The sequence below is a fragment of the Trachypithecus francoisi genome, unplaced genomic scaffold (assembly GCF_009764315.1).
Source record: "Trachypithecus francoisi isolate TF-2019V2 unplaced genomic scaffold, Tfra_2.0 Contig00321, whole genome shotgun sequence".
Classification (NCBI taxonomy): domain Eukaryota; kingdom Metazoa; phylum Chordata; class Mammalia; order Primates; family Cercopithecidae; genus Trachypithecus; species Trachypithecus francoisi.
In genome coordinates, this window is record NW_022680568.1 from 650 (window position 1) to 24,884 (window position 24,235).

The 24,235-nt window shown below is 37.8% G+C and overlaps 1 pseudogene; it reads left to right on the forward strand.

Moving 5' to 3' along the window:
• Window positions 1–17,392: 17,392 nt before the first annotated feature.
• On the forward strand, window positions 17,393–23,826 carry LOC117083302 (annotated as a pseudogene).
• The last annotated feature ends 409 nt before the right edge of the window (window positions 23,827–24,235 follow it).

The window sequence follows — 24,235 nt, forward strand, 5'->3', positions numbered from 1 at the left end:
AATACCAGAAACACCTTTATGTGCCAACAGTGCACAATTGAAAAAAGAAATTCCATTTTAAATAGCTACAAATGAATGAATACCTAGAAACTAACTTAACCAAATGAAGATCTCCACAATTGAAACTACAAAACGCTAATGCAAGAAATTAAAGAGGACACAAAAGAAGGGAAAATATTTCGTGTTCATTGATTGAAATACATATTGTAAAAGTGCCCATGCTACCTAAAGTAATCTACATTTTAAAATGCAATCCCTATTAGAATACCAATAGCATTCTTCAATGAAATAGAAAAAAAAAAAAAAAACTATAATTTACATGGAACTACAAAAGTCCCAGAATGGCCAAAGCTATTTTTAGCAGAAGAACACAACTGGTGGAATCACACTACCTGATTTCAAATTACACTACACAGTGATAGTAAATAAAACGGCATGGTACTGGCATAAGGACAGACACCTAGACAACGGAAAAGAATAAGGAACCCAGAACAAACCCATACATCCACAATGAACTCATTTTTACAAAAGTGTCAAGAATATACACTGGGGAAAAGACAGTTTCTTCAGTAAATGGTGCTGGGAAAGCTGTGTTTGCATAAGCAGGTGAATGAAACTAGACCTCTATTTCTTGCCATATACAAAAACCAAATCAAAGTGGATAAAGACTTTAATCTGAGATGTAAAACTATAAAATTACTACAAAAAATTGGGGGAAATTATCCAGGTATTTGGTTGGACAATGATTTCTTGAGTAATATCTCAATCACAGCCAACAAAAGCAAAATGGACAAATGGAATCACCTCAAGTTAAAAACTTGTGCACAGCAAAGGAAACAATCAACAAAGTGAAGAGACGACCCAAAGAATGGGAGAAACAATTTGCAAACTATCTATCTCACAAGGGATTAATAACCAGCGTATATAAGGAGCTCAAACAACTCTACAGAAAAAAGCACCCAATAATTTAATCTAAAAATAGACAAAAGATCAGAACAGATATTTTTAAAAGGAAGACATAAAATGGCAACAAGACATATTAAAAGGTGCTCAACATCTTGACCATCAGAAAATGCAAATCAAAACTAATATGAGATCTCATCTCACTCAAGTTTAAATGTTTTTTATCCAAAAGCAAGGCAATAACTAACGCTAGTGAGGATGTGGAGAAAAAGGAAGCCTTGTACACTGTTGGTGGGAATGTAGTTACTACAAGCACTAGGGAGAACAGTTTGGAGGTTCTTCAAAAAATTAAAAATAGAACTACCATATGATCCAGCAATCCTACTTCAGCATATGTCCCCACAAGAAGGAAATTAGTGTGTGGAAGAGCTGTCTGCTGCACTTTCATGTTTACTGCCATGCTATTCACAATAGCCAAGATCTGGAAGCAATGTGATGTCCATCAATTAATGATGAACAAAGAAAATGTGCTACATATAGACAACGAAGTACTGCTCAGCCATAAAAGAAAGAAAGAAAGAAAGAAAGAAAGAAAGAAAGAAAGAAAGAAAGAAAGAAAGAAAGAAAGAAAGAAATCTGGTCATTTGAAACAACATGCATGGAACTGGAGAGCATTATGTTAAGTAAAATAAGCCGGTACAGAGAGACAAACATTGCAGGTTCTCACTTATTTCTGGGAGCTGAAAATTAAAAACAATTGAACTCACCAAGATAGAGAGTAGAAGGATGGTTACCAGAGGCTGGAAAGGGTAGGGGGTTGATGAGGGTAAGTGAGATTATTTAATGGGTACCAAAAATGGTCAGAAAAAATGAATAAGACCTAGCATTTGCTAGCACAACATGGTGACTATGGTAAAAATAATAACAATAATAATTGCATATTTTATAACTAAAAGAATATTATTGGATTTTTTTTCATTTTTATTATATTTTAAGTTCTAGGGCAAATGTGCACAACGTGCAGGTTTGTAACATATGTATACATGTGCCATGTTGGTATGCTGCACCCATTAACTCGTCCTTTACATTAGGTATATCTCCTAATAATAATAAGAAAAGAAAAGTCCACCCTCAGTGCAAAAAACCTTTAAAAAATGTAAATGGGCTAATGCCCCTGTTAAAAGACATAGACTGTCAAATTGGATAAAGTGTCAAGACACGTTGGTGTGCTGTATTCAGGAGACCCATCACACATGCAAAGACACATAGGTGTAAATAAAAGGATGTAGAAATATTCACCAAGCAAGTAGAAAGCAAATAAAAGCAGGGGTTGCAATCCTAGTCTCTGATAAAACAGACTTTAAACCAACAAAGATAAAAAAAGACAAAGAAGGGCATTGCATAATGGTAGAGGGATCAATGTAACAAAAAGTGCTAACTATCCTAAATATATATGCACCTAATACAGTAGCACCCAGATTAATAAACAAGTTTTTACAGACCTACAAAGAGATATAGACTCCCACACAGTAACAGTGGGAGACTTCCAACATCCCACTGTCGATATTAGGCAGATCAACGAGGCAGAAAATTAACAAGGATACTCAGGACTTGAACTCAACTCTAGAATAGTGGACCTAATAGACATCTACAGAACTCTCCACCCCAAATCAACAGAACATATATTCTTCTCAGCACTGCACAGCATTTATACTAAAACTGACTGCAAAATTTGAAGTAAAACACTGCTCAGTAAATGGAAAAGAAAGGAAATCATAACAAACAGTCTCTCAGACCACAGTGCAATCAAATTAGAACTCAGGATTAAGAAACTCACTCGAAACTGCACAAATACATGTAAACAAAACAGCCTGCTCCTGAATGACTGCTAGGTAAATTAAGGCAGAAATAATGAAGTTCTTTGAAACCGATTAGAAAAAGAGAAAATGTATCAGAATTTCTGGGACACAGTTAAAGCAGTGCTAAGAGGGAAATTTATAGGACTAAATGCCCACATCAGAAAGTGGGAAAGATCTAATATTAACACCCTAACATCACAATTAAAAGAACTAGAGAAGCAAGAGCAAACACATTCAAAAGCTACCAGAAGGCAACAAATAACTAAGATCAGAGCAAAATGGAAGGAGATAGAGACACAAAAAAACGCTTCAAAAAATCAATGAATCCAGGAGCAGGTTTTTTGAAAGGATCAACAAAATTGATAGACCACTGGCAAGACCAATAAAGAAGAAAAGAGAGAAGTATCAAATAGATGCCATAAAAAATGATAAAGGGGATATCACCACCAACCCCACAGAAATACAAACTACCATCAGAGAATACTATAAACTCATCTATGCAAATAAACTACAAAATTAAGAAGAAATGGATAAATTCCTGAACACATACACTTTCCCAAGATTAAACCAGGAAGAAGTTGAATCCCTGAATAGACCAAAAATAGACTCTGAAATTGAGAAAATAATGAACAGCCTACCAACCAAAAAAAGTCCAGGACCAGAGGTATTCACAGACGAATTCGACCAGAGGTACGAGGAGGAGCTGGTACCATTCCTTCTGAAACTATTTCATCAATAGAAAAAGAGGGAATCCTCCCTAACTCATTTTACGAGGCCACATCATCCTGATACCAAAGCCTGGCAGAGACACAACAAAAAGGAGAATTTTAGACCAATATCCCTGATGAGCATAGATGCAAAAATCCTCAATAAAATACTTGCAAAATGAATCCAAGAGCACATCAAAAAACTTATCCATCATGATCAAGTGCGCTTCATCTCTGGGATGCAAGGCTGGTTCAATATATGCAAATCAATAAACGTAATCCAGCATATAAACAGAACCAAAGACAAAAACCACATGATTATCTCAATAGATGCAGAAAAGGCCTTTGACAAAATTCAACAGCCCTTCATGCTAAAAACGCTCAATAAATTCGGTATTGATGGAACGTATCTCAAAATAATAAGAGCTATTTATGACAAACCCACAGCGAATGTCATATTGAATGGGCAAAAACTGGAAGCATTCCCCTTGAAAACTGGCACAAGACAGGGATGCCCTCTTTCATCACTCCTATTCAACATAGTATTGGAAGTTCTGGCCAGGGCAATCAGGAAGAGAAAGAAGTAAAGCGTATTCAGTTAGGAAAAGAGGAAGTCAAATTTTCCCTGTTTGCAGATGACATGATTGCATATTTACAAAACCCCATCATCTCAGCTCAAAATCTCCTTAAGCTGATAAGCAAATTCAGCAAAGTCTCAAGATACAAAGTCAATGTGAAAAATCACAATCATTTTTATACACCAATAACACACAAACAGAGAGCCAAATCATGAGTGAACTCCCATTCACAATTGCTTCAAAGAGAATAAAATACCTAGGAATCTAACTTACAAGGGATGTGAAGGACCTCTTCAAGAACTACAAACCACTGCTCAATGAAATAAAAGAGGACACAAACAAACGGAAGAACTTTTCATGCTCATGGATGGGAAGAATCAATATCGTGAAAATGGCCATACTGCCCAAGATAATTTAAAGATTCAATGCCATCCCCATTAAGCTACCAATGACTTTCTTCACAGAATTGGAAAAAACTACTTTGAAGCTCATATGGAACCAAAAAGGAGCCCGCATTGCCAAGACAATTCTAAGCCAAAAGAACAAAGCTGGAGGCATCAAGCTACCTGACTTCAAACTATACTACAAGGCTACAGTAACCAAAACAGCAAGGTACTGGTACCAAAACAGAGATATAGACCAATGTACAGAACAGAGCCCTCAGAAATAACACCACACATCTACAACCATCTCATCTTTGACAAACCTGAGAAAACAAGAAATGGGAAAGGATTCCCTATTTAATAAATGGTGCTGGGAAAACTGGCTAGCCATAAGTAGAAAGCTGAAACTGGATCCCTTCCTTATACCTTATACAAAAATTATTCAAGATGGATTAAAGACTTAAATGTAAGACCTAAAACCATAAAAACCCTAGAAGAAAACCTAGGCAATACCATTCAGAACACAGACATTGGCAAAGACTTCATGGCTAAAACATGAAAAGCAATGGCAACAAAACCCAAAATTGACAAATGGGATCTAATTAAACTAAAGAGCTTCTGCACAGCAAAGGAAACTATCATCAGACTGAACAGGCAACCTACAGAAAGGAGAAAATCTTTGCAATCTACCCATCTGACAAACGGCTAAGATTCAGACCTACAAATAACTAAATTTACAAAAAAAAAACGAAGAACCCATCAAAAATGGAAAAGAAGATGAACAGACACCTCTCAAAAGAAGACATTTATGCAGCCAACAGAAAAAATGCTCATCATCACTGGTCATCAGAGAAATGCAAATCAAAACCACAATGAGATTCCATCTCACACCAATTAGAATGGCAATCATTAAAAAGTCAGGAAACAACAGATGTTAGAGAGGATGTGGAGAAATAGGAATGCTTTTACACTGTTGGTGGGACTATAAACTAGTTCAACCACTGTGGAAGACAGTGTGCCAATTCCTCAAGGATCTAGAACTAGAAATACCATTTGGCCCAGCAATCCCATTACTGGCTGTATACCCAAAGGATTATAAATCATGCTGCTATAAAGACATATGCACACGTATGTTTGTTGTGGCACTATTCACAATAGCAAAGACTTGGAACCAACCCAAATGTCCATCAGCGATAGACGGGATTAAGAAAATGTGGCACATATACACCATGGAATACTATGCAGACATAAAAAAGGATGATTCATGTCCTTTGTAGGGAGATGGATGAAGCAGGAAACCATCATTCTAAGCAAACTATCGCAAGGACAGAAAACGAAGCACCACATGTTCTCACTCATAGGTGGGATTTGAACAATGAAAACACATGGACACAGAGTGGGGAACATGACATACTGGGGACTGTTGTGGGGTGGGGGGAGCAATGAGCAGATTCTTTTTTTTTTTTTTTTTTTTTTTTTTTTTTTTTTTGGTATCAGGATGATACCAAAGCCTGGCAGAGACACAACTGAAAAAGAAAATTTCAGGCCAGTATCCTCATGAACACCCGTGCAAAATCCTGAATAAAATACAGGCCAACTGAATTCACCAGAATAGCAAAAACTTATTCACCACGATCAGGTCTGCTGCATCCCTGGGTTGTAAGGCTGGCTTAACATATGCAAATCAATAAATGTAATCCATCACATAAACAGAACCAATCTCAAAAACCACATGATTATCTCAATAGATGCAGAAAAGGTCTTCTATAAAATTCAACACCCCTTCATGTTAAACCTCTCAATAAGATAGGTATTGATTGAACATAGCTTAAAATAATTAGAGATATTTATGACAACCCATAGCCATTATACTGAATGAACAAGGCTGAAAGCATTCCCTTTGAAAACCAGCACAAGACAAGGATGCCCTCTCTCATCACTCCTATTCAACATAGTATTGGAAGTTCTGACCAGAACAATCAGGCAAGAGAAAGAAATAGAATGTATTTAAATAGGAAGAGTGGAAGTCAAATCATCTCTGTTTCCAGATGACATGATTGTATATTTAGAAAACTCCATCATCTCAGCCCAAAGACTCCTTAAGCTATCAACCAACTACAGCGAAGTCTCAGGATACAAAATCAATATGCAAAAATTACAAGTATTCCTATACAAAAGTAATAGACAAGCAGAGAGCCAAATCATGAGTGAACTCTCATTCACAATTACTACAAAGAAAATAAAACACCTAGGAATACAACTTATAAGTGACATGAACGGTCTCTTCAAGGAGAACTACAAACCACTTCTCGAGGAAATAAGAGAGGACATGAACAAATGGAAAAAAAAAAATCCATTATCATGATTAGGAAGACTCAATATCGTGAAAATGGCCATACTGCCCAAACTAATTTATAGATTAATGCTATCCCCATCAAGCTACCATTGACTTTCTTCACAGAATTAGAAAAAAAAAAAGCTACTTTAAATTTCATATGGAACCAAAAAAGAGCCCATATAGCCAAGACAATCCTAGCATAAAGAACAAAGCTGGAGGCATCATGCGACCTGATTTCAAACTATACCACAAGGCTACAGTAACCAGAACAGCATGGTACTGGTAGCAAATGAAGTATGTAGACCAATGGAACAGAACAGAGGCCTCAGAAATAACACCACACATCTGCAACCATCTGATTTTGAGAAATCTGATAAAAACAATCAATAGGGAAAGGATTCCCTATTTAATAAATGGTGTTGAGAAAACTAGCTAGCCATAGGCAAAAAACTGAAACTGGACCCCTTCCTTACACCTTATACAAAAATTAACTCAAGATGGATTAAGGATTTAAACATAAAACCCAAAACTATAAAAGTCCTAGAAGAAAACATAGGCAATACCATTCAGGACATAGGCATGGGCAAAGGCTTCTTGACTAAAACACCAAAAGCAATAGCAACAAAAGCCAAAATTGACAAATGGGATCTAATTAAACTAAAGACCTTCTGCACAGCAAAAGAAATTATCATCAGAGTGAACAGGCAACCTACAGAATGGGAAAATATTTTTGCAATCTATCCATCTGACAAAGTCTAATATACATAGACTACAATAAACTTAAATTTACAAGAACAAAAACAACCCCATCAAAAAGTGGGCAAAGGGTATGAACAGACACTTCTTGAAAAATGTCATTTATGCAGCCAACAAACATACAAAACAACCGTGACCCACTCCAATGTTAAAATGGGGATAAAGAGGTTCAGAGAGGGGAAGGGACTTGCTCAAAACCCAATATTCAGTAAAATAATTGAATTCCATTTTTCTACGAATGTTGCCTCAACTCTTTTTATATACACATTCGTGTTTTGTTTTGTTTTTGTCTTTTAATTTTTCATTTCCATAGGTTTTGGGGGAATATATTATATTTGGTTACATGAGTAATTTCTTTAGTGTTGATTTGTGAGATTTTGGTGCACCCATCTCCTGAGTAGTATACAATGAAACCAAACTGTAGTATTTTATCATTCACCCCCTTCCCACTCTTTCCCCTGAGTCCCCAAAGTTCAATTGTATCATTTTTATCCCTTTGCATCTTCATAGCTTAACTCTCATTTATGGATGAAAACATATGATGTTTGGTTTTCCATTCCTGAGTGACTTAGAATAATAGTCTCCAATTCCATCCATGTTGTTGCAAATGCCATTAATTCATTCCTTTATATGGCTGAGTACTATTCCATTATAAATATAAATATAATGGAACACCACTCAGTCATAAAAAGGCTTTATCCACTCATTGATTGATTGACTGGCATTTGTGTTCATTTCACATTTTTGCAATAGTAAATTGTGCTGCTAAATTATGCATGAACAGGTATCTGTTCATATTATAACTTATTTTCCTCTGGGTGTATAGCCAGTAGTGGGATTGCTGGATCAAATGATAGTTCTACTTTTAGTTCTTTGAGGAATCTCCATACTGTTTCCTTCAATAGTTGTACTAGTTTACATTCCCACCAGCAGTGTAGAAGTGTTTTTGTTCACTGTATCCATGCCTATATCTATTATTTTTTGGTTTTCTGATTATGGCCATTCTTGCAGGTGTAAGATGGTATCTATCTCATTGCAGTTTTGATTTACATTTTCCTAATCCTTAGTGATGTTGAGCTTTTTTCATATGTTTGTTGGTCATTTGCATATCTTCTTTTGGGAATTGTCTATTTGTGTCCTTAGCCAACTTTTTGATGGGATTTTTTTTTTCTTGCTAATTTGTCTGAGTTCATTGGACATTCTGGATGTTAGTCCTTTGTCAGATGTATTGATTGTGAAGACTTTCTCCCACTCTGTGGGTTGTCTGTTTACTCTGCTGACTGTTCCTTTTGCTGTGCAAAAGCTCTTTAGTTTAATTAAGTCTCAGTTATTTATCTTTGTTTTTAATGCGTTTGCTTTTGGGTTCTTGGTCATGAAATCCTTGCCTAAGCCAATGTCTAGAAGGGTTTTTCTGATATTATCTTCTAGAATTTTCATAGTTTCAGGTCTTAGATTTAAGTCCTTGATCCATCTTGTGTTGATTATTGTGTAAGGTGAGAGATGAGGATCCAGTTTCATTCTCCTACATGTGGCTTTCCAATTATCCCAGCACCATTTGTTGAAGCGGGTGTCCTTTCCCCACTTTATGTTTGTGTTGCTTTGTTGAAGATCAGTTGGCTGTAACTGTTTGCGTTTATTTCTGGGTTCTCTATTCTGTTCCATTGGTCTGTGTGTCTATTTTTATACCAGTACCGCACTGTTTTGGTTACTATGACATTAGAGTATAGTTTGAAATCAGGTAACGTGATGCCTCCAGATTTGTTCTTTTACTTAGCCTTTCTTTGGCTATGTGGGCTCTTTTTTGGTTCCATATTACTTTTAGGATTGTTTTTTCTAGTTCTGTGAGGAATTATTATGGCATTTTGATGGGAATTTCTTTGAATCTGTAGATTGTTTTTGGTAGTATGGTCATTTTCGCAATACTGATTCTACCCATCCATGAGCATGGGATGTGTTTTCATTTTTTGTATTGTCTATGATTATTCTCACCAGTGTTTTGAAGTTTTCCTTGTAGAGGTCTTTCACCTCCTTGGTTAGGTATATTCCTAAGTATTGTACTGTATTATATGGTATGTATTGTATTGTATCGTATCATATTGTATTATTTGCAGCTATTGTAACAGGAATTGAGTTACTGATTTAATTATCAGTTTGGTCACTGTTGGTGTATAGGATAGCTACTGATAGTGGAATGAAATTGAAATCCACTCCAAAAGAACCTTCAAAACCATGCAAATACATGGAAATTAATAATCTCCTCCTGAATGATCACTGGGTCAACAATGAAATCAAGATGAAAATTTAAAAATCTTGAGCTGAATGACAATAGTGACACAACCTATCAAAACCTCTGGGACAGAGCAAAGGCGTGCTAAGAGGAAAGCTCATAACCCTAAATGCCTATATCAAAAAGTTTGAAAGAGCATAAACAGACAATCTAAGGTCACACCTAAAGGAACTAGAGAAACAAGAACAAACCAAACTCAGCTGCAGCAGAAGAAAGGAAATAACCAAGATCAGAGCAGAACTAAATGAAATTGAAACAAAAAAATACAAAAGAAATGCTAGTCAACAGAATCCAACAACATATCAAAAAGATAATTCATCATGATCAAGTGGGTTTCATACCAAGGAAGCAGGAATGGTTTAACATACACAAGTCAATACATGTGATATACCATGTAACAAAATTAAAAGCAAAAATCACATGATCGTCTCAAAAGATGCAGAAAAACATTTGACAAAATTCAGCATCCCTTTATGATTAAAAATTCCTAGCAAAACAGGCATATAAGGGGCATACCTCAATGAAATAAAAGCCATCCATGACAATCCCACAGCCAACATAATACTGAATGGGGAAAAGTTGAAAGCATTCCCTCTGAGAACAAGATAAGGATGCCCACTCTCACCATTTCTGTTCAACATAGTACTGGAAGTCCTAGTTAGAGCAATCAGACAAGAGAAAGAAATAAAGGGCATCCAAATCTGTAAAGAGGAAGTCAAACTGCTGCTGTTTGCTGATCATATGATTGTATACCTAGAAAACCCAAAAGACTCCTCCAAAAAGCTCCTAGAACTGATAGAATTCAGCAAAGTTTCCAAATACAAAATGATATACACATTCTATATACTGACGATTCTTTATATTTAGATGTTAATGGAATTCCCTGTTGCCTCAACCCCTTTTATATACACATTCTTATATACTGACAGATTCTTTATATGTAAATGTTAATGGGATTCCCTGTTAAATCATTCCTTAACTTTAGTAAAAGATTTCCAGATGAGAACCAGAGACTCATAAAGGCAAAGTATCCTGTCCAAAATCTCACAATGAATTAGAGGTAGAGTTGAGACTAACTGCACAGTGTATTTGTAGAGAATGTCAAATGGTGATCTTTGGCCTAAGTGTGCCAAAAGAAAACCAGTGGCTGTCTGAGACCCACCAATATACCAGTGAATGTCCATTTTTCACTTGATGTTAATGAACTACAGATCTCAGTACTCAACCTGGCTTCTTGCCTCCTTCTGAGTATAGTAGCCAGGAACAGGTGGTTCCCAAGCCGCTTTTTCTACCAGGCATGAGTGAAACAGACAAGGCCTGATGACAATAGGAATTATGAGATGACACAAGATTACTACTGCTTCCTGTTTTCTCTAAAGCCAGGGATCCAGGCAAAAAAAAAGGCATTACAGAGGATCTGACACGTTTGTTTTAGGGCTTTGAGCAAGTCTCACCCTTCACTTTGTGTTCCATTCTATGTGAACTTCTCACTCTGTCTCCATTTCATTTTTTTTCTCTCTTTCTCTTTCTCTCTCTCTCTCCTCTCTCTCTCTCTCTCTCTCTCTCTCACACACACACACACACACACAAACGCACACACACACAGACACGCACACAAACACACAAGCTGTGCTTTCCTGAAGCCTTTATCTTTGCTGATGCTACACCTGCTCTTCCCACAATCCCAACCTGTACCCATCTTCTCCTGAGAAAATCTGCTCACTCTTCAATGTCAGAATGTCATCTCATAGGTTCCAGCTCCATGAAACCTTCCATGATTCCTTCAGCTGACAGCAACCTCTTCCTCCTGTGATACTTCACAACTCTTTCCTTGTACAATTATTTAGCCTCAGTCCCTTTATGTATAAGTTAGCATCTTGTACATTCAAGTATAAATATTTATTGAAAAAAAATAATGATCTTATTTGCTCATCACAACAGCTGATATTGTTACCAGAAAGAGGTCCCAATACAGACCCCAAGAGAGGGTTCTTGGATCTCGTTCAAGAAAGAATTAGGGGTAAGTCCATAGAGTAAAGTGAAAGCAAGTCTATTAAGAAGATAAAGGAATAAGAGAATGGCTACTCCATAGGTGGAGCAGCCCTGAGGCCTGCTGGTTGCCCATTTTATGGTTATTTATTGAAGATATGCTAAACAAGCGGTGGATTATTCATACCTCACCTTTTTAGATCACATAGGGTAACTTCCTGATGTTGCCAAGGCATTTGTAAAATGTCATGGCGCTGGTGGGAGTGTAGCCGTGAGGACGACCAGAGGCTACTCTCATTGCCATCCTGGTTTTGGTGGGTTTTAGTCAACTTCTTTACTGCAATCTGCTTTATCAGCAAGGTCTTTATGACCCGTATGTTGTGCTGACCTCTTATCTCATCCTGTGACTTAGGATGCCTGACTGTTTGGGAACTCAGCCCAGTAGGTCTCAGCCTTATTTTACCTAGCCCTTATTCAAGATGAAGTTGCTCTGGTTCAAATACCTTTGACAACATGGCAGGTAAAACAAGGGATCAACATTCCCACTTGACAGATAATCAAGTTGAGGTTCTGAGATGTGAAAGGTCACATAGTTGCTACACAGAAGACACTGGACACAGGTCTGGTCTTCTGTTTCTTCCTTTCACTCTACCTGGAAGATCAACAGTTCTAAGTTTTCTCTCTTCAATGTAACTTTGCCAAGATGATCCCAAAGCACCAAACACACACTAGATCTCCTAAAATGTTGGAGATATGTCTTGGAACCCAAATAGAAAAACTTCGGTGTGGATTCAGAGACTTACGGAGCTGGGCTGAGCTTTCTCAGGGCCATTATTTTCTGCAGCTAATAATCAGCATTGCATAGCCAGAAAGACTCTCACATGTATCTAGGACAAGTGTGTAAATATAAAAACTGTGAGTTAAGGCTAATTTTTAAAAATGAAAGCTGTGAAAGGCTTTAGGAGGCTGACTCTCCTCCCCTTCTCTTGTGCATGGACTAAAGCCTCTATTGTCCACTCCAGGGGAATAATGCCTTCAACCTCCACAGCAGTTAATATTGTCATGCCCTTAGACCCTCATGCTGCTATTTTACCCCAGGGAATGAGCCAAGTAGCACCAGTTTAATTGTCATGCTTAGAATGAACATCCTCTGATGAAGAATTATTGGCCATCAAGAAGGCTTATGGTCAGAAACTAAACACTATGCAATTGGCTTCCCAGGGTCCTTTCTTTTGAGGCTTGTTTGGAGTCAGAGTTGCATACTTCCCCAAAACAAATTTTGCAGCTGTCAGGAGCCAAGACAGCTGTGAAAGACTGAGATGGATTGGGCTCCGCCTCCCGCACCACTCCAAATCTCTGCCAGCACCAGTTTCCAGAACCTTTCCCACTAATGAAAGTACAAAGGGGAAAAAGTCGCGTTTGCCTTTCACAATGCTGGCAGGACCTGGAAGCTTGGCACTTAAGTACTTCTCCTTGTTTCAATGTGTACCCTGAGTAGTTCAAAATGGGAATGACTAGAGGTTAAATATGAAGCACTGGGGTAGTTTGTCTTTTCACAGATCCTCATATCTGGCCATAACTTCCCTAAGCTGTTTCTAAACTGAAATCATCAACACCTGTTCTCACTGCAGTATACGATCTGAGAGAAGAGTTTCAGATTTGCAAGGTCTCAGACATGTCTTTAAAATTTCATAATACTTCTTCTTGTACTTCCCATGCTTGATGGGGCTCAGAATTGACAGTGTACATTTTCAGTAATACAGAGATGAGAAGGGTCAGAGAGGAGGTAAAGTGGCTAGGACTGGCTATGTAAATTGCCAAGGGGTGCAGTTCAAATGAAAATGTGAGACCTCTAATATAAAATTATTAAAATTTCATGATGGGGATAATGGATCATGAAACTAATAGTGGGGCTTTGTGCGACACCACAGGTCACTTGCCTACAAAGCCATCCCTACTCCCTGCTTAAACAGAGACAAGAACACATTGGTGATTCTCAAATGCAGACTGTCCCTTTACTGAAAGCCTAATGAGTTTAATGCTTATTATACTATAGTCCCTTATGTGCTGATTACATTGTGGAATGCTATAGGGAGAAAAACAAAAGTCACCAAATGATGCTAGAGAACCATTAGGAGACTTTACTAGTTTAGGTCACAAGTGCCTAGAAACAGAGAAATGATATGTGACCTTTCATCCATTTTTCAAAAGGACGCTATTTTTGTGATCCTCATTGACCTCTCCTGACAAAGTCCCAGATTGCCTTTGCCAAAGTTAACAGCCCATCTTGGCTTTTTGCCATGTCTCCTGTATTCACTAGATCAGTGCATGACTGCTGCTCTAAACCCACATGATGGGATCAGAACCTTCATTGGTTAATATTTGTAAAAAAATACTTTGAAGATTAAATCCTTGGTGGGTAGAGAAAACACTAGATATGGATAGAACAAGAAATTGTGGGGTCTGGGCCTCCTCCCAGAACTGCCACCACCATGCAATGTTATCTTTCACAGATTCGTGGTATCTGGGTGGCTGTACTTTTCTTTTGGTGAAATAGCAAAAGCCAAAAAAAGAGACTGTAACATCTGATGGGACTTTGCCCAGCTCCAATACTGAATTCCTGGGTTGCCTTAGAGGAAAGGTATTGGCTGTTTCACCTCTTTGGCCCTCAGTATACTCCCCTGACCCAACTCCACCATTCTGTCATACACATATCTTACTCTGGAAATAATTCTTAGCAGGAAAACATACTACTATGAGGTTCATGCTTAGCAGTGCTCTCATAACCCGGCCTGGGGCTGGCATTTTGATTTTGTTTGCACACAGAAACCTGTTTGACTGAAATCCAAAAAAAAAAAAAAACAGACGCGGGAGAAAAATAAAAATCACAGTAGTTTTATACATATATTTGGTTTCTACAGCCAGATAACTGATTTTGTTACCATTTTCTATCCTGTTATTCTGGTGCTGTGAATGCACTAGCTAGAAGTAAAAGTTGTGGGGAAATGAAAAAGTTGGTTCTGAGTTTATTTTCCCCAGGGTTTCTGAGGGAGCTCTACCGTCTCCCATGAAACGGAGTTGGGGCAAATCTATGTTTCTAATTCCACATTAGGTGTAACTATGGCCTGTTCAGAATATCCCTCTTTGAAACAACACTGTGAGAACAGGGAGTTGCAGCAGTGTGAGACAGTTTGTGGTTGGCTTGGGACTTTAGCCTCAACCCAAATTTGGGACCGGGAATATATCCAGTCAACTCTATGGCTAGTCTCACCTCCCTGATCAGCCACTTGGGCGGGCTGTAAGCCTGGCTAAACCAGGTCACCTCAACATTTGTGTCAGGGCAAAAGGTGGAGGAAAGGTGTTTCTTCAACTCCTGGCTTTTAGCTGTGCCTGGATGCCTGCAAAATGTTAAAATTCAGCTGCCAGCCTTATCTTATCCACAACCAGTTGACTTTATTAAGATAATCTGATTTTAGAAGCCCCTCAGGCATAGCTTGAGGTCCTATATTGACTTAGGCCCTTGGCTCTGAGGCATTAGAGTCCTGAATTGATTTCAAAGAGTCATAGAAACATAGATGGCTACCAAAGGTCTCAAACTGGCCAACTCTCAGTCTATTTCAACATGCCCTACTGAGCCAATCACTCTGTGCCAAGCCAGTACTAAGAACTGGGGGGACAAAGTGGACTGAGTCTACTCCCTGCCCTTCAGAAGCTCAAAGGCTGTTTACGAAATCAGAGAAGTAAACAGATGCTTTCAATATAATGTGATTAATTATAGGCTAGAAATGAGATTGGATGCCTTGAAAGCACTGAGGGGGAGCATCCAACACAACCTAGGGGCATCAGGGAAGACTTCCTGTAAAAGAGATCGTCAGGTAGGGTTCAAAGTAGTTAGGGGGAAAACGGTGAGAAATAAATGCCAAAGAAGAAGTAAAAAAAGCAAAGGCAGGGAAAGAGGTCTCTTACAGCACTCAATGCTCAGGAAACTATAATGAGTCAGGGTAAGTAAACCTTAGAGTGCAAGGCTTGGAGGGATGGGATATGAGGCTAGAGATGAAGGTGGATGGGACCTAGCCATAAGAGTCTCAGATGCCACATTAAGAAGCTTAGCTTATATCTAAATCTAATGGGGAGCGAGTTAGCAATTTTAAGCAGGGACAATCTGTCAGTTGAAAGATCCTTTGGAGCGCAGCAAGTGCATGAATGAATAAACAAATCCATGTCACAATTTTACTTAAAAATGTGCAATGTTTTCCAGAAGGCTATGGAATAAAGCCAGAATTCATTGGTTTGGTTCTCTACAAGCTGCTGTAACCTAAACTTCTCTTCTCAACTCACTCTCTGCTCTAGCCACACAAACCTCTTCACTCATTTAAAGCCCTAACTTAACCCTAACCCTAACTCCAGTCACTTTGACACTAGAGAAGTTTAGTTGTTATCCAGTAGGCTGTATTAGAAAGAGCACCAATGAGGGGTGAGGAGTGGACGGTTGAGATAAGGCTTGGGATTTCAAACTACATCCTGCTGTTGACTTACTGCAGTCATCCTTTCCTATTTCTGGATTTCAGTGCCCCAAGCTGTATATTAATCTAACTGATCTTATGAAAGATTACCAATCTCTCTCCCACTTCAGATCCAAGTCTCTAGGATTATGTCAGTCATATGGTCCACATTCCTTGCCCTAGAAGGGTACAGAGGCTATGTCAAGGGAATGTATAAAGCATGTGGGTCTAGAAGAAATACCATGCTTCTGTGGTAGATGAATACTGCAAAAGGTATCTAAGAGACATTTCTGACTTCCTCACCCAGATTGAAAACACAGATCTTTCTCTGTGTCTCTATTTCTCTTATCTATCTCTGTTTATATATGTGTGTGTGTCTATTTCTCTATTTCTGTCTCTCTCTCTTTATATATATATATATATTTATGAAATATAAAATAAATATGTCATATTTATTAAATATTTATTTCATATATACACATATATAATATACATACATGTATAAATCAGTGTCTCTATATATGTTGCATATACTACATATTAACATATACATTATACATAAACATATATTTATATATAATAATATACATTTATATATAGTATATAAATAATAAATATATATAATCATACATATTTCTCTGACTTGGTTTCTATCTCTTTATTTGGAAAATATAATATATATATATATATTCTCTCTGTCTTCATATAGAGACTGAGACAGAGAAATAGAGACACTTTTAAATAGAAACATTTATTTATATATGTATTTATATTATATATTTGTATATATGTATATTATATACATATATGTTATTATATATAATATGCATATTACATATATATAATATTTTTTTCTAATTTGGGTATCCAAAGAATGGGGCAATAGGAGACTACAGGGGCATTTGGGTTGCATTGGTTTGACTTTGTCTAGCCTCAGTAACTCATGAAAGCCCATATAAAATATTTCACAAAATGAGTCTTGTAAGTAAAACTCCATAGGATACATATTCATTCCTGTCCAAAGAGATCTGCTGTCTGATATTCTCCAGTCTAGGAAAGGTAGATATTTTTCTGTGAAATCAAAGTCACGATGGCACAAGTCAGGTAAGTAAAAGTATAGATAGAGAGACGGATCGGTATATGAATTAAAGATATTACCAGGACCTTTTCTAGCTGACTGGCAGCAAAGCGGAAAAGCTTAACAACGTTTACAAAAGTAATGGCTAATAGAATATGTCAGTGAGTACTTAATTTGCATGTTTTTTATTTAATATGAAAACAGAGCTTGGGTTCTTTTCTGACTCATTTTTCAGTACCTTCAAATTTCTATAACCCTATCCCATTTTCCCTTCCAGGTTGGAAAAAGTTGGATCAGTTGAGCCCAGAGAAATGAGTTGCAAGATTTCAGAGGAGAGTATGAAAATAAATAATAATGACCATTTAAAATGATAGCATTTGCACAATGCTTCACTGTTCTAATCCTCTTTTGCATAAATCATCTTGATTCTTTTAATAACCATGCTGTAGTGTATTTCAGGGCCTTTACACATGCTATTCTCTTTGTTTTGAGAGTTTTTCCTACCTATCTTTGTCTAGTTCTACTAATGCCTTAATCTTAGCTCTGTAGTCATTTTTTAGAGAAACCTCTAACTTCACTGTCCATAGCAAGCCTCCTTTTCATACACTAAGGCACTGGTATCTTTCTTTGTTTCTCTTAACATAATTGCAATCTTATTATGAGTGGGCATGATTACTAAATTAGTACATCTCTATAATATAAAAATTATTGCTGAGAAGTGAGCAGGCATGGCATATAATCAGTTTTTACCAATGCAATATGAAAAAGGTGACATTTGTCACTTACTGGCCACAGCACTTAAAAAGCAGGTGCACCTTTCCTATTCTCTCTTTGTTCTTCTCTTGCCTGGGTATAGAAGCTTATGATGCCATACGACAGTAGTTCTCAAACTTTATTGAGAAAGGTTCATTTATAATGACAGCTTCATTGTCTGGTGAGAGTCTGTCTCTGCTTCCAAGATGGCACCTAGGACACTGCAACCTCTGGAAGGAGAAATGCTGTGGTCTCATATGGCAGAAGGCAGACAAGCAAGAAAAGGGGATGAACTCTCCCCATCAAGCCCTTTTATAAGGGTACCTAATTTAATGCATAAGGACAAAGCCCTCAATCACCTTCCAAAGGGCACAGCTCCCAGTGTCTTTGCATTGGAGATTAAGTTTCAATGTAAATTTTAGAGGGGACAAAAACATTCAAGCCATAATATCCACCCTATGAAATAAGTATTGATTCTCTACAATGCAGCCATAAAATTGGAACAAGATTATGTCCTTTACAGGGGCATGGATGGAGCTGGAAGCCATTATCCTCAGCTAACTAATGCAGGAACAGAAAACCAAACACTGCATGTTCTCACTTATAAGTGGGAGCGGAACCATGAGAACACATGGACACATGAGGGGAACAACACACGCTAGTACCTGTTGTGGGGGTTGGGGGAGCATCAGGAAGAACAGCTAATGGATGCTGGGCTTAATACCTAGGTGATGGGTTGATCTGTGCAGCACACCACCATGGCACACATTTACCTGTGTAACAAATCCACACATCCTGCATATGTACCCTGGAACTTAAAATAAAAGTTGAAGAAAAAAACAAATAAGTGTTGATTCTGTATTTTACAAGATATTTGTTGGAGGTCTGCTACCTGCCAGGCACAGTGTAGGTAAGGTATTGCTAGCCTCTTTATAATAATGAGAAAACTGGAAATCTATATATATATATAGAGAGAGAGAGAGAGAGAGAGAGAGAGAGAGTAAGGTAAAGGGACTTAAGTTCATAGAGCTAAAATGACTAATCTAGAGTTCCAACTCATGTCTATCATTCTACATCCAAGGCCCTCTCTATTACATGCTGCATAGAGTGAGCAATATCAGCAAGTGAAATATGAACAAAAGTAAGCATTGTATATTTTTTAATTGAAATAAATTTCATTTCCATGCATTTGGGAAAATTCATGGTACATTACTGGGATCACTGGCAATATGATCAGTCAAAATTTATTGAACACCAATTGTTTGCTGGATAGTAAGGATGTATACAAAATATCAATAATATTAGGCATACTCTGCTAAGTGCCAAGTGAGTGGTAGAAGTGTTCCACGTCTTCGGAGGAGGACAAGAGCACTGTGAGTTGGAGTGGATCTGGTATGCTTCACAGAAAATGTAAACTTTGAGCTGAGCCTTGGAAGACAGGTAAGAGTCTAATAAAAGGAGCAGGAATAGGAAGAAGGGCATTTCAAGGAGAAGAAATAATATGAACAAAAGCTTCCCAAGGTGTTGAAAATCCAGGTCAGGCATCGCTGGTTTTGGACCAATAATCCAATACAGATACAAACTTCTGAACAAAATGTGATAAGTGAAAACACAGCTGGTTTTAAGATTGAAAAGAGTGATAAACAGGTATGAGAGTGGGAGACAAAGGTCCTGAACTGAGTTACTGAAAGTGGCAGCACTTTATAAACTGCAAAGCACAATACACATAGAAGTGTTTAAAAAACTATTGCTGTTGTTGTTATTGCTATCTACCACTGAGTAAATGGTTTTATTTAATAATCATTGAGTTTCATCATTGAATGGTGGTTATTTCTATAAACAAATCAAAGGCATAACCTCTGTCCAGAAAGACTTTGAAAACAAAATATACAAATGGAAAACTTTCTTTCATTTCAGCTTATTGGAAGTTTAGAAGGGCCTGAGTCAGCAGGTGGGTGACTTGAGGCACTGTAAATCCTTCACACTTAAGGTGACCTTCTTGAAGGAAATGGGTTTGGGAAAGGTATATTTTGATCAAGGAAAAATAAAATTTGACAGAATGAGCCAGCAATGTTAATGATTGTCTCTCACTTTGGACAGCATTTCGATCTCTTTGTTGACTTGTATGCATTCATTTTCCTCTCATTCTGACTCTGGGAAATGAGGGGAACTGATATTACAATTTTATATGAATGCAGTCTTGAGGGCTATGGAGCCAAGATGCCTGGGTTCAAATACCAACTATGTAAGTTCCCAGCTGTGAGAAGTTACACCTCTCTGAACCTCAGAGAGAAAGAATAATCCCTACTTTGCAGAATTTTGATGAGGATTAAATAAAATATGTATATATAGGGCCTAAGGTGTTCCTCAAATATAATTTCTTGTTTGCTTCCCTGATAATATAGAGCATAAGTTTGAGAGTCAGAGAAGATATGAGTCCAAGTGAAGAAAATTAATTTATTCATTCAACAAATTGCAATTGAGTTCCTCCTAAATGTCTAGCTTAGCGAAAGGGGCCAGAGATAAAAGCAATAAACAAAGCATACAAGATCCTTATTTTGTAGAGTGAACAGGCTAGGTCTTTTTGACATATACCTGCTTTGTGCCTGTAACATTTAATTCAACTGATCCTCAGTTTCCTCAATGGAAGAATAGTCATTGCCCAACATACTTATAGGGAGTTGTGAAGATCAGATTAGATAACACACAGAAGAATTCTTATGAACAGTATATTACTATACTGATGAAATTACTAGTAGCTGTGTTCCTATTTGATCCCAAGGGCAGGGGAGCTAAAAGGCATGGATTGCTAGCTATAGGTACCAGAGAGCATCTTATTACAGAATCCTGACCAGGAGTCTGATAAGATTGAAGGATATGAGAATGTCATCAACAGCATTAGCCCAGTTGCTGGTGGTATCCAGGCACTTTGTACAGCTGGGAAGGTGTACCTCTGTAATGGTGAAGGAGAAAACCTTTGTCTTTTGAGCCTCCAGTCATTACTTCTTGTACTCAACTTTCCTGTTTTCCCTGACCAGAAGCCCACATTTTCATTGCCTTCCAAATGTTCTCCTTATTCCCCTCTCTAAGTAAATATGCTCTAAGGAAATGATCAGGTCAATTCAATCGTATTGATGTGCCGATGACTGCAAAAACTTTATAGGTGACCACTCCTAAGGAAAGGGACATTGAATTGAAGGCTTAGCCTTACAACAAACAGAAAATTAATGGTAGTATTCTGGGGAATATCAATAAAGCTCAAGTTCCTTGGAAATCATACCAGGTGGATGAAGACTGTTGCCACTATAGGATACTTAAAATAGAAAAAACATAAAATGTCACAGCTAAAAGACTTCTCATATTATGTCCCCTAGAATAGTAGTCATTCATCTATTCTTCTGTAAAGGAAGAAGATGGCGAAGTGTTTATCATGATCTCTGGAAATGCTGTTTAGCAGCCTCAAAGCATAGATATTTTATGGATCATTGATAGGGTTAAGAGAGAGCACAGATCTATTGATATACACAGAGACATTCATCTTTAAATCTCACTAATAAGGTCCTCAGGCTGTAGTAGTTCTCAAAAATGTGTACTTTCTGACTCTGTAAATGAAATCTATTTATTTGATTGTCTTTTCAGAAACTCCCATTTAAGGAAACTATTCCTCATTTTTTCCAAAAGGAAACCCCTCATTTACATGGTTACTGAGGTCTAAGATGTTCCTATAATGAGATTCCACTCTATGTGCTAATTAATTGGTGAAAATGTGGACATCTGATCCAAGCTTGTACAATAAGTCCTCACTTGGACTTTTGGACCAAGAGATTTCAGCTTAGTTTGGTTCTTAATTTGAGTTTAGCAATGTTAGCAATGGCCATTTTCTCCCACGTGGACTTAGAATAAAGAAAGTGGTCAGTGGAGAGAAGACAAGACATGCCAAGAGAAGTAGAGACAATGGAGGGAGAGAAAGAGTCCTGAAAGCATTCAGTCCCTATTCCAATGGCATCTGAGGCCCAGTAGAATTCTTGTTCTGTGAGACATCTTTGTAGGCTTAGTTACAACCAGATCTGTAGGCTAAGTTATGACATTTCTCTTTTTGCTTAAGTTAACTCAACTGGGCTTCTCTTGCAACCAGGATTCTTAGTTAATAAAACTCCAAATTTATGAAAACCAAATACAAGTCTTTAATGATCTTTTACATTCACACAATCTTACTATTATACAAGTATTTCTTCTTTGATTTGTGTATTCCTTGTTCACATATGATTTTCTAATGGCAGAAGTTGTAGGCCAGGTGCTATTTCCATCATTAAGAAACCTGTAGAAACTGAGGCACAAAGCAACTCAAATATTTATCAGGGATCAATATCAGAGCTAAAACACATATTAAGGTATTATGATTTTGGATTGTTCATGACTTTTGTTGTCTCAGTCCTGTGTGGAACATCTTGACTTTGAGCTAGTAATTATCATAGATAAAGATGGCAGGTTAAAGAAGTCAAAATGTTTCCTCTAACCAACTAAAGCCAATGCCATAGTATTTGAACATAGCCATTCTGAGCTCAAGGTGGTTGAGACATTCATGCAATATGGCATACAGTAGTTCAGAGAGCACAAGCTGTGGAGTCAGAAGATATCTGAACCTTGAGCTGGGCACAGTGGCATGTGCCTGTAGCCCCAGCTACTTGGGAGGCTGAGGCAGGAAAATTGCTTGAGCCTAAAAGTTCGAGTCCAGGTTGGGCAATATAGCAAAACCCCATCTCTTAGAAAAAGTGAAAATAAGGAATAAAGAAGTTGGTTGAATCTTGTCTTTACCACACATTTTCAAACCGTGTGGAATTGAGCAAGCCATTTAAACTTTACGAGCCTCAGTTTCCTCATCTATGAAATGAGATTAAAAATACCTTCTTGGAGGGGCAGCAGTAGCTGCAGTTCCAAGTGGCCAGGCTCTGGGCTAGGGCAGTGATGGCACCATCTTTTGCCCAGGCAGATAGGGAGGCCAGGATTGGGATTTGGAGGATGCAGTGGACTATGGGAACAGCCTGGAGTCTGAGGAATTGGAGTTTGAGGAGTTGCTGATAAAGCCAGAGCCTGAACCAGACCCCAAAAGAGGAAGCCCTGGTCCTGGATCAGGAGCCTCTGGCAGTCAGGATGAGAAAGAGGAGCCAGGACTATTCATGGATGATCTGGGGTATGGTAGCATTGAAGACCCGGAGTTCAAATAAGGAAGACAGAGGAAGAAGCTGAAAAGCTTTGGGAGCCACAGAATGAAGTAGACAAGCAGATGAATATAAGTCTACCTCTAGACAATGCTAGCCCAGTGATCATCCACTGAGGAGAAGATGAAGGCTGATGTTGCTTCCATCTATGTTGGCAATGTGAACTATGATGCAACAACAGAAGTGCTGGAAGCACACTTTTGTGGTTGTGGTTCAGTCAACAGTGTTACTATACTCTTCGGCTAATTAGAGGCCATTACAAGGGGTTTGTATATACAGAGTTCTGAAACAAAGAGTCAGTGAGGACTTCCTTGGTCTTTCTACATAGAGAAAGAAAAATCAATGATCCCCAAATAAACGAACAGACCAGGCATCAGCACAACAGACAGGTTTTCCAAGAGCCCTGGTTCCTGGACTACAAACCACAACAGTTCCAACTCTTAGTTCTACAGTGGTTTTAGCAATAGGCCCTGAGGTTGAGCTGCAGGGGCCAGGCTAAAATAATATAATATTCCCCTTACTGAAAATGAAGTGTATATTGGAAAAAAGAGAAAGGAAGGGAAAATGAATTAGAAAAATGAAAAGCAGATGAGAAAACGAAAAACCTCCCCAGCTGAACTCATAAAGTGTATTAGGATTAGATGGAGGAGGGGGGAAGCTTTGAAAAGTCTAAACTGCTGTACGTGTACCAGTTGTTCTGATATTTCAACAAAATAGAAGTTTATTCCATGAATGTTGAAAAATGATGACTTCGATTCTTCACTTTATATTATGAACTTCTTGAGAGCTTGTTTAGCACATAGTAGGTGCATTTTGACTAAGAGAAAAGGCCCACACAGATGACAAACAAATATAATTTAGTAGTTAGGATAACATAAGCTCT